The 15,643-nt window shown below is 35.4% G+C and overlaps 1 protein-coding gene and 1 pseudogene across 1 annotated transcript in view; both read right to left on the bottom strand.

Moving 5' to 3' along the window:
• IL1RAPL2 (interleukin 1 receptor accessory protein like 2) overlaps positions 1–15,643 on the bottom strand; it is a 662,085-nt gene that overhangs the window by 350,119 nt on the left and 296,323 nt on the right. The gene's annotated exons all lie outside the window — the stretch shown is intronic.
• LOC129025013 (BTB/POZ domain-containing protein KCTD9-like) lies at positions 11,868–12,877 on the bottom strand (annotated as a pseudogene).

Below are 15,643 nucleotides of genomic sequence, written 5' to 3'. Positions count from 1 at the left end.
CCAATCTTCTCCATTCAACTATGTTTAGTATAATTGCAGTGGTGAGTATATTTTACTGCCTTCTAATTCTGTGAAAATTAGTCCAGGATTATTCCCTGCCAAAGAATTAATCAAAATATGCAACGAATTAGAACATGCAACAATTAGTTATACATGATATTATTATGTTTCGGGTGAAAAAATTTCACCTATGGTTAATCTTATTTGTTTTTATACATACATCTGTGCTGGATGCTCACGGAATCTGTCATAACAGGCAATGGTTATGGTAAAGTCAAGAACAGACAGAAGGTATGGGAACTGAAAAAAAAGGAGTGAGACTGAGGCAGGGAGAGCTTTAACCAAAAAGGGGGAATTTGAATTTGGCTCTTGGGACCCTACTATACAAAATAACAATCATATATCAGTTTTTTTCCCACTTCTTTTAGGGTATTTGCCACAATTATTCATTGAGTCATTGATCCATTCATTCATTTTTTTTTTCAGTCAACTATGTGTTGAGCACCAACTATAAGCCAGACACTTTTGTAGGCCCTAGAATTACAAAGATCAATTAGATAAGGTCTCACTCTTTTTGGAGTTCACATTAAAGCTGAAAACATGATAAGTAATTATGATTTAATGTACTAAGAGCTAAGCGAGGTATATGAAAAATGCTGTAAGTGGGCAGAGGAGAGAGGGATTTGTTCTACATGGGGAAAAGACTCAGAGAAGACTTTACTGATAAGATACTATTAAGAATTGTACCTTGATAAATGAATACAAGTTCATAAGTGGAAAAAAAGGAAAGGGTATTCTCAGCAGAAGAAATTATGAAAGAGAGGTGTAAGCATACGTGTCATATTCTCTACGGACTGGGTACATTGGGAAGTAGAGGATAAATGTAGGCTAGAATAAGGTTTACTACTGCTTATGTACACAAGTGATCCTTTCTAACAGACTAGAAGCTTCTTGAGGATAAGATCTAGGTCTCATCTTTTCATCCTGCCATTTACTCATTCAAAAAATTTCTTCAATGCCTCCTGCAAGACAAGAACTTTAGCAGATAAACAGTATTACTGAGGCACTGACTTTTCCCCAAAGGAACTCATACTATGGTAATGGAGAAAAATGTAAAAACAAATAATTTTAGTACATGTGACGAATGCTGACCAAATGAATACTCTTTCTTTCAGGATTTTCTAATAATTTCATATAAATCATATAATTTTTTTTTTTGAGACGAAGGCTCGTTCTGTTGCCCAGGCTGAAGTGCAACTGTGTGATCTTGGCTCACTGCAATCTCCGCCTCCCTGGTTGAAGTGATTCTCCTGCCTCAGCCTCCCAAGTAGCTGGGATTACAGGCACACACCACCATGCCCAGCTAATTTTTGTATTTTTAGTAGAGATGGGGTTTCACCATGTTGGCCAGGCTGTCTTGAACTCCTGACTTCAGGTAATCCACCTGCCTTGGCCTCCCAAAATGTTGGGATTGCAGGCGGGAGCCACTGCGCCCGGCCTACTTCATATAAATCTTATACAAATCTAATTTCCAATTTGGTAAAAGAAGAGGCAGTATCTCACGATTTTGTTTCTTTAAGAACTCTCCCTCATATCCTGACTTCCTAGCACAGGGCTAGATGATCATTAAATGCTTTATTTCAAATGAAATGAACTAACTACAGAAGAAAGGAGAAAAGGTTGCAATTTACAAAACTGAGCTAGATCTGTAAGACATGGGATAGGGGACAAGAACAAAGTATGAAAAAATACTGTCGCCTAGGTGTGGGACCTGAAGGAAACAGAGGACTTATTAAAGAACCAGATTTGATGTTCTGCCTTATTTTTAATATGTTGCTTTTGGGGTTTGGATTACATTAGCCAGAGATGCTGCTGTTAACCCCGCAAGTCTCTTTCTTAAGACAACGAGAAGCAAGTGAAACAGAAGCAAAGGTGGGGTGAGAGAAGAGCTCTTACCTTTCCTCTTTAATACAGGAAGGCTACGGAGAGAAGGATTATTTAGGAACTGATTTAATAAATATAGGGTATATAGAGGGCTGGCAGTAGAGAAAATAGTAGCAGTAGTATTAATAGTATAATTTAAGGAGTAAAAATAATAGTTTACATTTATTGCCAAGATTATGCCAAAATACTTTACGTGCATTACTTTTCATTTTCATAACAATTCTATGAAGAAGTATCATCATTTTTCCTGCTTTACAGATACCAATACTGAAGGACAGAGACGTTAGGTAACTTACCAAGGCTACACAGCAAATAATGTGGTGAAAAGAACATTTGAACTCAGGCAATCTGATTGGAGATGCGATGATTAGAGAAGGCACAGAGGCAGAAGTGGGAGTACTTCAAGTGTTGAGACTTTGATTAAATAAGTATGTGTGTATGAGTGGATGGGGAAATAGCAGCAAAAGACAGAGATGTATCTAAGGCAAACAGTGTCACATATACAGGAATCATGTAATAAGATTTTTTTATTGTGGCTTATTAAATGGTATCTTATAATAATGGCATACTTCAGTTTTTCAATGCTGTCTCAAGTCTGATTATATCTATATCTATACCTACATCCATATCCATATGTAGCTATAACTAACAAATATAAGCCAAAAGGTTTCAGTTTGCCTTTGGTTCTCCAAATTGGAAATAAGTAGATCAATCTTAATTTTGAAAGCATCATTTCCTGGGTATTATTTTTAAAATATCACATTAAGGCATTTTTATTAAAGGTAGAGGGTTGGTTTTGATAACTTTCCCCAATAATAAATTCAGTAACTTGAAAAAGAGATGTTTTAATCTTTGTCTAATATATAGAAAGGATATGCCATAAGGAAAATATAAAAACAAAACCTAGAAAAACAACTTTTCTAACATAAGTAATTTTTTTATTTTGTTCTTTTATAACATTCCTATTTAAATGCAGATTGTAATGTGCTACTAAGTACAAGGAAGGCTTTTGGGCTATTAAAATTCTAATTATAAGGCTAACTTTAAGTCAGAAATGATTGTAGAAAAGGCACATAAGTAGGAAAATTTACTTTAAGATCATTTAAGAAAGGCCGTGCTTAAGCTCTGACTTTGACGGGGAAAAATAAATTTCTAATTAGAAATAAATATAAAGAAAGTACAGTGCAATTATACTTGTTTATAGCAAGACTGTTGAGCATTACACTGAGGGACACAAATTTCACGTTCCTGTTGCAAAAACTAACAATCTCAAATAGACATATAGCTCTGGACAGCTTCACCTAGAACACAAATAATGCTACTCTCATATTTAAGAGAGTAGGTATAGCAGTAACAAATATTTGCACAGTCTGACTTCCTATTATATGATAACCATTCCTATTATATATAACCATCCTAATGCTGGTTTTGCTTTGCTTTCTCCAACACCTACTCCCCCACACTCCATTCCCATTGTGTTCACTACTGTGGATATACATATTATGCCTTAGAGAAGGGAACCCGAGTCACCAGCAAACAATTTAGAAAACTTCCTTTAAGAAGAAATTGGGATATGTCTTTGAAAATAGTTCTTTTTTTAAAGAAATGGAATATAGCTACTTATTGTGTTACTTATTCCCAAATGTTTAAAGACATAAGGCACTGGAAAAAAATCTATTAAAAATTGATACAAAGCAAAGACTTTAATTTCTTACCTTCTTCCTCCCCCTCATCTTCCTCCTCTTTTTATGACTATTACTATTATTACATCTGTACAGTAAATTATAGCTTATAATGTGTTTACATAAACATGATCTTATTTGATTATTCTACATTAATTTAATATTTACTGAGCATCTGTGCTTTGCCTGATACATAAAGCATACACTGAGCTTATCATTTTCAAAGAGAATTTTAGAAATAAAAACTTTATCATTACATGTTGCAAAAAGTGCCATTAACAAAAACAACAGTATGCTATGAATGAGGCAGCAAAGTGTACCTACGCTGGGATTCTAGAGAAGGTATACCTGAGTGACACTTGAGCTGAGAGGGAAGGATGAGAACTTTTCAATCAAATGAATAGTGAAATGAAGAGTTTCCTGGGTCTACTGAACCACACATGGAAAGGCCCTGTACAGAAACAAGCTTGGCCCATTAGAATGGAGTATAAGAGGCAAAAGATGAGGCTAAACAGGTACCAGAAGCCAGATGATGCAAGATCTTATAAATTCAAGTTAAGGAATTTGAAGCATATTGCATGTACAGTGGGAAGACATTGAAGGCCTTTAATAAGAAAATGATAGTGTTGGCCTGGCGCAGTGGCTCATGCCTGTAATCCCAGCACTTTGGGAGGCTGAGGCAGGCAGATCACAAGGTCAGGAGTTTGAGACCAGCCGGGCCTATATGGTGAAACCCCGTCTCTACTAAAAATACAAACATTAGCTGGGCATGGTGGTGGGCACCTATAGTCCCGGCTACTCAGGAGGCTGAGGCAGAAGAATCGCTTGAATCCGGGAGGTGGCTGTTACAGTGAGCCGAGATCGTGCCACTGCACTCCAGCCTAGGTGACACAGCGAGACTCTGTCTCAAAAAAAAGAAAATGATAGTGTCTTATTTACCTTCTGTATCAGCACTGTATAACAGAAATACAATGTAAGCCATATAAGTAGTTTTAAGCTTTCCTGTAGGCAAATATTTAAAAAGTAACATGAAACAGGGAAAATAAATTTTAGTATTGTATTTTATTTAACCAAACATAGACCAAATATTATCACTTTGGCATGAAGTCAATATTAAAAATTATTAATGAGCTATTTTACATTTATCATACTAAGTCTTCAAAATCCAGTGTGTAATTTACATATACAGCACATCTCATTTCAGACCAGCCACATTTCATGTGCTCATTTAGCACATGTGGCTAATGGCTATTATACTGGACAATGCAGGCCTATAAAGTTTGTTGTGGCTGCTGAGTAGAGAATAAATTAGATAATAGTAAGTGGAAGTGAGTGTATTTGTTTCCTATGACTACTTAACAAATTACCACAAACATGACTTAAAATAACAAAAATGTATTCTTACAGTTCTATAGATTAGAATTCCAACATGAGTCCTGATGAGCTAAAAATGAAATTATAAGTAAGGTTGCATTCCTTCTGGAGGCTCTAGGAAAAAATCCATTCCTTTGCCTTTTCCAGCTTCTAGAAGCTACCCACATTCCATGGCTCATGGTCCCATGGCTCCATCTTCAAAGCCAGTAGAGCTGGACTGACTCCCTCTCCTGCTGTCATCTCTCTGATTCTGTCATTTCTGCCTTCTTCTTCTTATAAGGACCTTTCTGATTACACTGGGCCCACCTGGATAGTATAGGATAATCACCCTATCTCAAGGTCAGCTAATTAATAGCCTTACTCCTCCCATTTCCATATAACACAACATATTGATATGTTCCAGTGATTATAATGTGAATATTTTTGAGGGGGACATTATTCTGTTTACCACAGGGGGAAAAAAAACCATATCATCGACATTAGCACAATGTTTTAAAATAATCAATTTGATATTTTATAAAAACAATATGTTCTTATGACAGAAATTCATAAAATATAGAAAAGCACAAAAAATAAATTACATATACTATAATGCAAAATCTTACCACACTGAAACATTCATTATTAACATTTATTAAACATCATTTCAGCCATCTATGCAGAGATATAGATAGAAAATTGGAAAGAAAAATAATTTTAAAAAATAGGGTAACATTCCATATTCTATTTTGAATAAACGCATTACTTTCAGTAATTTTCCTTGAATTTAACAAAAATCAAAGTCAATTAGAAGAAATTGCTAAACTCCAAATATATTTTTCTTCATCAGAATAATTTTTATTTTTTATTGACATATCGTAGTTGTACATACTTATGGAGTACAAATCAATGTTTAGATGCATAAATGTTGTATAATAATCAAATCATAGTCTTAGCATATTCATCACAACATGTGTTTATAATTCTTTGCAGTGAGAACATTCAAAAGCTCTCTTCTAGCTCTTTTGTAATACACTATACCTTACTGATAAGCATTGTCACCCTACTGTGCAATAGTACACCAGAACTTCTTCCTTCTAATTGTATCTTAGCATGCATTGACCAACTTCACCACATCCTTCCTTCTTTCTCCCACCTCTGCCTCAGTCTCTGTTTCCCTTATTACCATTGTTCTACTCTACTCTTCCATGATATCAACTTTTTTTTTTTAGATTCCACATATGAGTGAGATGGTATGGTATGTGTCTTTCTGAGTCTGGCTGACTTCACTTAACATAGTGTCCCCCAGGTCCAAACAAGTTGCTGTAAATGACAGGATTTCATTCTTTTTTATGGCTGAATAGTATTCCATTGTGTATATATATACTACATTTTTCTTATCACTCATCTGTGTCGGACATGTGGGTTGATTCTATATCTTGGCTATTGTAAATAGTGCTACAAAAAATATTGGAGTCAGATACTTCTTCTTTTTTGATGTAGGCTTTATTACTATGAACTTCCCTCTTAGAACTGCTTTTGTTGTGTCCCACAGGTTTTTGTATGATGTGTTTTCTATTGTCATTTGTCCCAATGAATTTTTAAGTTTTCTTTTTAATTTCTTCATTGACTCAGTGGTTACTTAGGACTGTGTTGTTTAATTCCCATGTATTTGTAAGATTGCCAAAGTTTTTCTTGTTATTGATTTCCAGTTTTATAGCATTTTGATAAGAAAAGATACTTGATGTGCTCTTTTTCTTCCTAAATTTGTCAATATTTGTTTTGTGGCCTAACACATGATCTATCCTGAAGAATGTTCCATGTCCAGTTGAGAGGAATGTGTATTCTGCAGTTGTTTATTGAAATGTTCTGTAAATGTCTGTTAGATACATTTGGTCTATGGTATAGTTTAAGTTCAACGTTTCTTTGTTGACTTTCTTTCCATCGTTGAAAGTGGGGTGTTGAAGTCCCCTACTATTATTGTTTTGCAGTCTATCTTTCCCTTTAGATTTAATAATATTTTCTTTACATATTTGGGTGCTCTGGTGCTGGGTGCATATATATTTACAATTGTTATATCATCTTGTTGAATTGATCCCTTTATCATTATACAATAATCTTTTGGTCTCTTTTTACTGTTTTTGACTTATAGTCTATTTTATCTGATATGAGTAGGCTATTCCTGCTTACTTTTGGTTTCCATTTGCATGGAATATTATTTTCCATTCTTTCACTTGCAGTCTGTTTGTCTTTAATAGTGAGGTGAGCCTTTTGTAGGCAGCACATAGTTGGGTTTTGTGGTTTTCTTTAATGCATTCATCCACTCTATATCTTTCACTAAGGAATTTAATCTATTTACATTCAAGGTTATTATTGACAGGTACAAACATACTTCTGCCAGTTTATTGTTTTCTGGTTGTTTTATAGATCATTTGCTCCTTTCTTCCTCTCTTGTTGTTTACCTTTATGGTTTGGTGGTTTTCTGTGGTGTTAAGTTTTGTTTTCTTTCTCTTTATTATTTCTGCATCTGCTGTGATTTATTTGTTTGTGGTTATCATGGAACTAACATAATGAATCTTATAATTATAATAGACTATTTTAAGCTGATAACAACTTAACTTTGGTTGCATAAAAATGCTCTAGATTTTTCTCTCCTCCCACATAATTTGTATTTTATTGCCTTAATTTATAACTTTATCTTTGTTTCTACCTTAGCCACTAATTGTAGCTGTTGATGCTTCTGACACTTATAACTTTAAACTTTCATACTAGAGGACTGAAATATTTACGTAGCAACATTACAGCACTGGGGTATTCTGAGTGTGATTATGGAATTATCTATACTGATGGGTTTTATACTTTCACATGTTTTCACAATGGTAGATGTCATCCTTTCACTTCCAGATGTATGAATCCCTTAAGCATTTCTTGCAAAGCCAGTATTGTGGTGGTTAATTTTCTCAGTGTTTGCTTCTCTCGGGGAGGTTTTATTCCTACTTCGTTTCTGAAGGATAACTTACTTTGCTGGAAATAGTATTCTTGGCTGATTTATTTTTTCTTTAAGTACTTTGAGTATATCTTCCAATTCTCTCCTGGCCTATAAATACCAAGCCTATCCCAGCAGGGGAAACAGTGTGAAGAAATTTCATTTCCTCACTCTATATCCTCTTCTCAATCAACATTAATTAGGCTTCCTTTACCACCACTCAATAGTCTCCACTTTGCCAAGTCTGATAGCCATTTCTCAGTTCTCATCCTCATTATCTTCTCAGTAACATTTGGCATAACATACTAATCCCTCCCACTTTAAATGCTCTCTTTCTCTTGGTGTTGCCTCCTCCTATAGTCTCTCTTTATTTTTTTCCTACCTCACCAACCAATACTTCTATTTGCTAACTTATCCTCCTCTGTTTCATGACTTTATATAAGATATAGATACTGATGACTCCCACATATGGATCTACTGCCTTGACTTCTACCCAGAAACTCAGGCTTCTCTATGTAACTTTCTACCTAACATCTTTATATGGATGGCTAATTAATATATCAAACTTAATAAGACTAAATAGAGTTGTTGATGTTTACTTCTTTGTACCCTACACTTGATTTTCCCTCAAGTCTTCTACTATCTTAATTAATGGCACCTCCATTTATCCAGGTGCTCAAACCAAACCTCTAGGGGTTTTTCCAATTTCTCTTTCCTTTACTGTTCATATTAACCTCATTAACAGGTGCTGTTGACTCTAATCTTAAGCATACCCCAAATCTATATTATTTCCTTAAAATATATTTTCCAACCCCCCCCCACACTCTATCTATCTATCTATCTATCTATCTATCTATAAATCAAAGCCAATTTGGTCCCTGCCTACCTTTCTGACCTCATTTCCTACCATTCTCTACTTCTCCCACTAAGCTTCAGCCTCACTAATCTTTCAATTTCTTAAACATGCTGAGTTCATTTTTGCTTTGGGCCTTCACATAATACGAGCCTGGAGTTTTTTTCCCACTCATCTTCATGTGGTTGGCTCCTTCATGGCATTCAGATCTCTGCTTTCCCTTACTACCTGGTCCATTCCATCTCATCAATTTCTACCACATCACATATGTTGTTCATCTGGGTGGCACTTACCACTAGCTGATAATCTTTTTATGTTTTGTTTTCTTCTTCACTTTCTGTCTCCCAAAAGAGTATAATCTTTGTAAAAGCAGAGATGTTATCTGTCACTTTTGTATCACCTGCTTCTAAGACAATGCCTAGAACATAGTAGTGTCTGCAACAAATAATTGTTAGATGTATATAATTTTTTTAAAGAACACCTAATCTATAGCATTTTTCATGGCAATGGTAATTTATCCTGAATTTTACATGTGCTTTCAACAACTTCAATATATAGAAGTTATTTTGACTGGTTTGGAGGCATAGGTTTGGAAAAATTGATTTGACTGGTTTGGAGGCATAGGTACTCAAAAATTAAAGCTATGAAAAAATTTAATAAAGGTAAGCATGAATGTTTTGTTTGAAATATTAAGCTATATGCTTGTAGACATACCTAAGCATTTCTAAAGAGAGAGATTTGGGAAATAAACCTCCTATCATCCATAAGAAAAATTTTGCTATTGTGAATAGTGCCGCAATAAACATACGTGTACATGTGTCTTTATAGTAGCATGATTTATAGTCCTTTGGGTATATACCCAGTAATGGGATGGCTGGGTCAAATGGTATTTCTAGTTCTAGATCCCATGTTCTCACTCATAGGTGGGAATTGAACAATGAGAACACGTGGACACAGGAAGGGGAACATCACAGTCTGGGGACTGTTGTGGGGTGGGAGGAGGGGGGAGGGATAGCATTAGGAGATATACCTAATGCTAAATGACGAGTTAATGGGTGCAGCACACCAGCATGGCACATGTATACATATGTGACTAACCTGCACATTGTGCACATGTACCCTAAAACTTAAAGTATAATAATAATAAAATAAAAAAATAAAAAAATAAAAAAAGAGAAATTTTGATATTGGCTATAACTTACAATGATCTATTGTAACACTGCATTTTACAGATAATGGTATTAAAGCTCAGAGACAAAAAAATAGTTTTCCCAAAATCATACAGCAAGTAAGTGGTAGAGGTATATCTAAAACCTGGGTTTCGCTTTTTTTTTTCAACACTTTATATCGTTTATTAATGCAGTATACATTAGATCTAAAATCTGCAGTTTCTAAGCTCACCATGTTTAGATCTTTCAGATCCTTCTGCAGTTTTAGGTTATTTCTACAGAGGTACCTTTAAGTGAATGAATAACACATTCTGTAATTCCTGAAAATATAGTACAGAGTGAAATGATTTAAATATAATTTAGGCACATATTGATTATGAAAATAGATTATCTCTCAATACAATACTTCTCTGTCTTGGTAAAAATAATAAAGCAAAGAAAATAATTCATTTCTGAAGTTGCTTTCCTTCACTTGTAAAGGTCTGATCTCCTCCCACTGTGCATATGTACCCTCTACTGTTAAGGAAAGTTTGCATATGTAGATATAGAAGAATACGCTATGTAAATACTAAAGATATGTCATCCTCCCAAAGGAGACACAGGTGGTTTTCAATGATTCCTTGCCTCATGTTGATGAGTCTGTAGAATTTAGAACCCATTTGGACACAGCTAATATCCCTGCTCTTGGGGTAGAAAATAAGGACACCAGGTCATTGGTAGGGAGGTACAGGCCCTTCCTCTGCTGCTGCAGAGAGATAATGATTCAAGAAAATTGGGCTAAAATTTGTTTAAAAAAAAACACAATAAATATAAGTAAAAGAATCACAGGTGCTGACTGATTGGTATTACACCTTGGACCAGCCAAATGCTTTTATTTTTACTTTACATCTATTTTTTGGTGGCTGTAATCAAATGTGTGTTTAAAATTCCTCATTCCCCACTGTAGGGTTCTAGCTGCAATTATATTACATTGCCTTTTAGCAGGCAACTCTACCATATTCACTCATATAAGCTTTGATTGCAGTAGATCTGGATTTAGTATCTATTTCTAAGCTGGCCCTATGTAAACTATTTGGTATTTGAATTAAATGAATATTAATGATGCACCTTGGTTTTTTGGTTTTGAAGTATCTTCCTATGCTTGTGATGACTGTATGAGAAAAGTAGGCTAATAGTGTAAATAGATAGAATTGCTTGGTCTGGTGTTGAGTGGAACTTGCCTAGAATGAAATTCTGAGAAATTCTCATTTATAAGTGTTGTAGTGATAGGTAAGTCATTCCTCCATCCGGAGTTCCACTGTATCTTTGGAATGACAGTGATGTACAACGATGTCTTTCTTTCCACTCTGTCTCAATCAGTAAGAACTGGATATTACTTTAATTTAGCTACTGTTTTGTCCTAAAAAGTAAACATTATAAAAATGAACCTGAAAAGAGTCTTACGGAGTCTAATCTCACCATATTCATATGGTATGACAGGTATTTAAAGAGGGGAGGCATCACTAAAGCTATTTATAAACCTGAACAACCTTTTCCAAGTTTTCATAACGTTTTAACAACTTAAATATCCATACTGTACCTAGGTATTCAATAAATATAATTGCATATGTTGTGCTTTCCATAAATTAAAATCCTCAAATGCATCTCAAACCAAGATGGTATTTCCACATCATGCCTATTTAAAAGCAAATATAATAGATACTATTCCTGGTCATAAAACCAGGTAAACCCCTCTACCCCGTTCAAAAGGCAGCAATATCTAGTTTCCCTACATCTATTAAATGAGTGCTTTTCTGTTAAAAATCAGACTATGGAAAAAAGTCAGTTTTTTCCCTTATGCACCACTCAGAACAAGCATAATCCTCTAAATGTTTTTTTTTTTAAATTTCCTTACAGTGTTATTTCTTCTAGACAACTGAGTGAGTGGAGAAAGAAAAGTGATAAGGAAAATATTTTCATCTTCTACATCTTCCTCCAGCCCCTAAAATTCTCATCTGACACTTTGTGACATGTGTAGTGGTGTCAGCATCTCTTCAAATATAGCTCCCTTCACGTTGGACCGTCTCAGGTTGGCTTCTTGAAGATCACACCCAGATAGATCACAATTCTCTAAATCAGTTCCTGCCAGAGTTGCTCCTCTGAGGTTACAGTTCTCCAACTTTGCATTTTTTAAGTTAGCCACTCTCAGGTTAATTCCTGTCATCTGACTTCCTTCCATATCCACACCTTTCAGATTAGCACCTTCTAAATTGGCTTTAAGACCAGAAGGATCCTCAAAATTACAGTTTCAGGGATGCTCCTTCTGCATTAGAACAGAGCATCTTGACTCCCTGGAGATTTGCACAGTCAAGCACTGATCCAGAGAGATCAGCTTGTTCAAGATTTGCACAGCAAAGATTTGCATGTGCAAGATTACAGCGGCTTAAATTGGCCATTTTGAAGTTAATGTATCGAAGGTCCAAACGAGAAAGATCAGCACCACTGAAGTTCAAACCCTGGCATCGCAGTTCTGACTTGGTTGGAGTTGCTAGCAAAAATCGGACAAATTCCTTTCGGGATATTGGTGAATGATCCTCTGGTGGTTGAGAATTCTTTATTGCCACTTCTAGGTGTTCAATCAATGAGTCAATACCAAAAAATCTTGCTTCTTCTAACACACCCAATAAATTAATGCCATCATTTACAATGAGCTGTCTATGACACAAGTAGTTCCAAATGGGTTCAAAGTACTCAGGACTTCGGTAAATTAAGAAAGCTCCTCTATGATACTGCTTATTTCCCCAGACACCTTTGTCCTTAAACATGTGGGCCAGCATACTGTCAGGTTCTTTATTCACTAAAGTGCTCCTTAGAATTCAGGGAAAAAAATTGATTTCTCCATTTGTCTTTATAAACAAACACATTCAAATCAAGAGTATACTTGATCCCAGCTGCTCTCTCAAAAAGATGCATGCTACAACCTGGTAGGAGTAACGCATATAGTTGTAAAGTACCGCCCTCCAACGTTTAACGTCGGCCAGTCTGTGTGGAATCCTAACAATCCCTCAGGAGGCTTAGAATCTGTCTGAGGATCAATAAATGGCTCTCCTTCACAAACAAACAAAACATCATCATCCCTGATCAAAGCAATATCATCTATCAGTCCACCTTTCCCATTATACACACTGGTGGCTTCTATGCCGAGTTTACTGCTGGCCACAGAAAGCAAATCAGATAAAATTCCATATACAGCAACCACCTGGCTTACAGCAGGCCTTTGATAAATATTTCTTGAATGTTGAGTGTTGAAGTAGGACACACCTTTTTTGTGTGACAATCAGTCATATTCATTTAAGTCTCCTACACTTTCCATTCTTGGGGCTGCCGTTCAGGAACAGGGTCACCCACCTCATCGCGCTGCCCCCGCTGGGTCCTGAGTGAGCCGCCACCCTCCCACCTGGTCCTCCTCCCACCTTTTTCTCCTCCTGCCCTTCCCCTCCCTCTACCCACTCGGATTTGCCTCCCTTCGCCACCTTCCTGCCCTTGGCTAAAACCTGGGTTTCACTCTTAACTTTCATTCCATGTTCCAAACAAATGCTACACTATGTTATAAAAGGCTCCAAATATATTATATTTTCTGAAGCTTATTAAATTTTCATACAATTATAGGATGTTAATGCAAGATTTTTAATTTTAGTGGTCTCAAGTATTTCTTTCTCTAGAGGAACCAAAATTTATATCACTGTTAATCTTATGTTACTAAATCAAATCAAAGTTAAACCTAAAGGTATATAAAGGAAGAATGTTTGAGTATTTACATCAAGTTCTGTACAGACATATGAAAATGCATATAAATTTCATTATCTAACTTATTTTATTATTCTGAACCAAAATGATTTTCACAAGCTTTGAAACTCCAAAAATCAAACTAAACATGTCTACAAAATCAAACCTTAAATATAATACATTGTAAAGACACTTACATGAACCATACATCACTTATCAAAAACAAATCTATCTCTATATATATATGTTTATAACCATATGTGAGAATAAACACTACTGTCTTAGAATGTTTCAAAACATACAAAAAAATCTGCTTGTATAGGAAATATATAAACTTGGTCATAGAATTTTTATTGGTTAGGGTAGCATATAACCTAGGTGTCTATGTAGTAGCAAATAAAATCTTGTGAAAGTATGGCGAAATATATTAATATGCATTTATTTCATTCTGTAAATGAGAAGAATCTTTTGTTGAATTTTAGATTGAATGTATACTAAGAGCCTTGCTTTAACTTCTTCTCAAGCTATGAAGAAAAATACCTTTTCAGATGTCAAATCATCAATTCTGGAAACTGTAGAGTCCTGTAGGATCCTTTCCTATATATTTGTTGAACCATTTGAATATAAATATGCAAAATATAGAATTGTAAGTTCAGGAGATCCTGCCATCCCTACCAACCACTACATCTGCTCTCCTTTTTGAGAATAAATGTGCCTCATCCCTCCTGTCCTTGAACAGAATAGGAAAAAAAGGGGAGGGAGAACAGAAAATTTCAAGGAAGAATAAAGCATCATCCTTTAATGAAAATAAATTACATATTAGAAATCATCTGTAATAAAAGCAACAAATACTAACAGTGTAATCCATGGTGGTGTGATGAGGTAACCTAGGGGCTGGGAAAAGAGGTGAGAACATATCATGGCACTACTCTAGTCTAGTTGATCTGTAAGGCTTAACATGGGAAATGAGAATGTGCTTAACATCAACTAGGCAAAGTCATCTAAATCAGTTTCATGCTCTGACAGACAAGGATGAAACTGACAGTCTGCTCTCTTTTCTAGTACTTTGTCACTAGGTGGGCTCACATCTCTGTGGTTGGAGGAACAATGAGGCCAGATGAAAAATTCCCTGCTCTATTTATCTTCTAAACACAATGTCTAAGACTAGTTGAGGGACAGGACACAGGATCAATCAATTAATAAGACAATGATGAACATCAACTTTATAACTAGCACTTTGGAAGGGAGAAGCACCAGGCTGTATACCATCTATAAGAAGTTTGCCTTCTAAAACACTGTGCAAACATCAGAGTAGGCAGCAATACATTTTTGTTTCCTAAAGAAAAACTGGTTGGTAAATTATTACGTTAACAAAAGAGGGAAGAAAGAGAATGAGAGCAGTAGGAGTTCAAAATTTAATGGCCGTTTGGAGGTGTGGAGGCTTGGATAAATTGGTTAGGGGAAAATGTGGGGAAAGTCTCAAATTTCACAGGCTGAGAAAGGTAGTATCCCAAACCTTATCACATGTGAGCCTTCCAGGAGTTTGAACCTGAACCACTCTACAGGGATCTGAAGGTCACATAGCATGACTCTCAAATATTCAAGACATGAACATTAAACCAAAATGACAAAAATATGATCAATGTGACATCCACCTCATGTGAGTTACCTAATGTTTTTGTTTTTATTTTGGTTCTTTATACAGATTCTGTCTGTTTCCATGAGCTTTTCTATAAATCATGAGCATCTGCAACCAAATTGCACCAGTAAATCTCATAAAACAGCTTCCCTGAGACTAGATTCAAGATGTTAACACAACAAGAAGAGTTTCCTCATTTTATACAATGGCTGGGTGGGTCTTTTATACTTTAGAAAAAAAAATAGTATTTCA

Source organism: Pongo pygmaeus, chromosome X, assembly GCF_028885625.2.
Source record: "Pongo pygmaeus isolate AG05252 chromosome X, NHGRI_mPonPyg2-v2.0_pri, whole genome shotgun sequence".
Lineage (NCBI taxonomy): Eukaryota > Metazoa > Chordata > Mammalia > Primates > Hominidae > Pongo > Pongo pygmaeus.
Note: the sequence above shows the minus strand (reverse complement) of the source record. Positions and strands in the feature narration are given on the sequence as shown.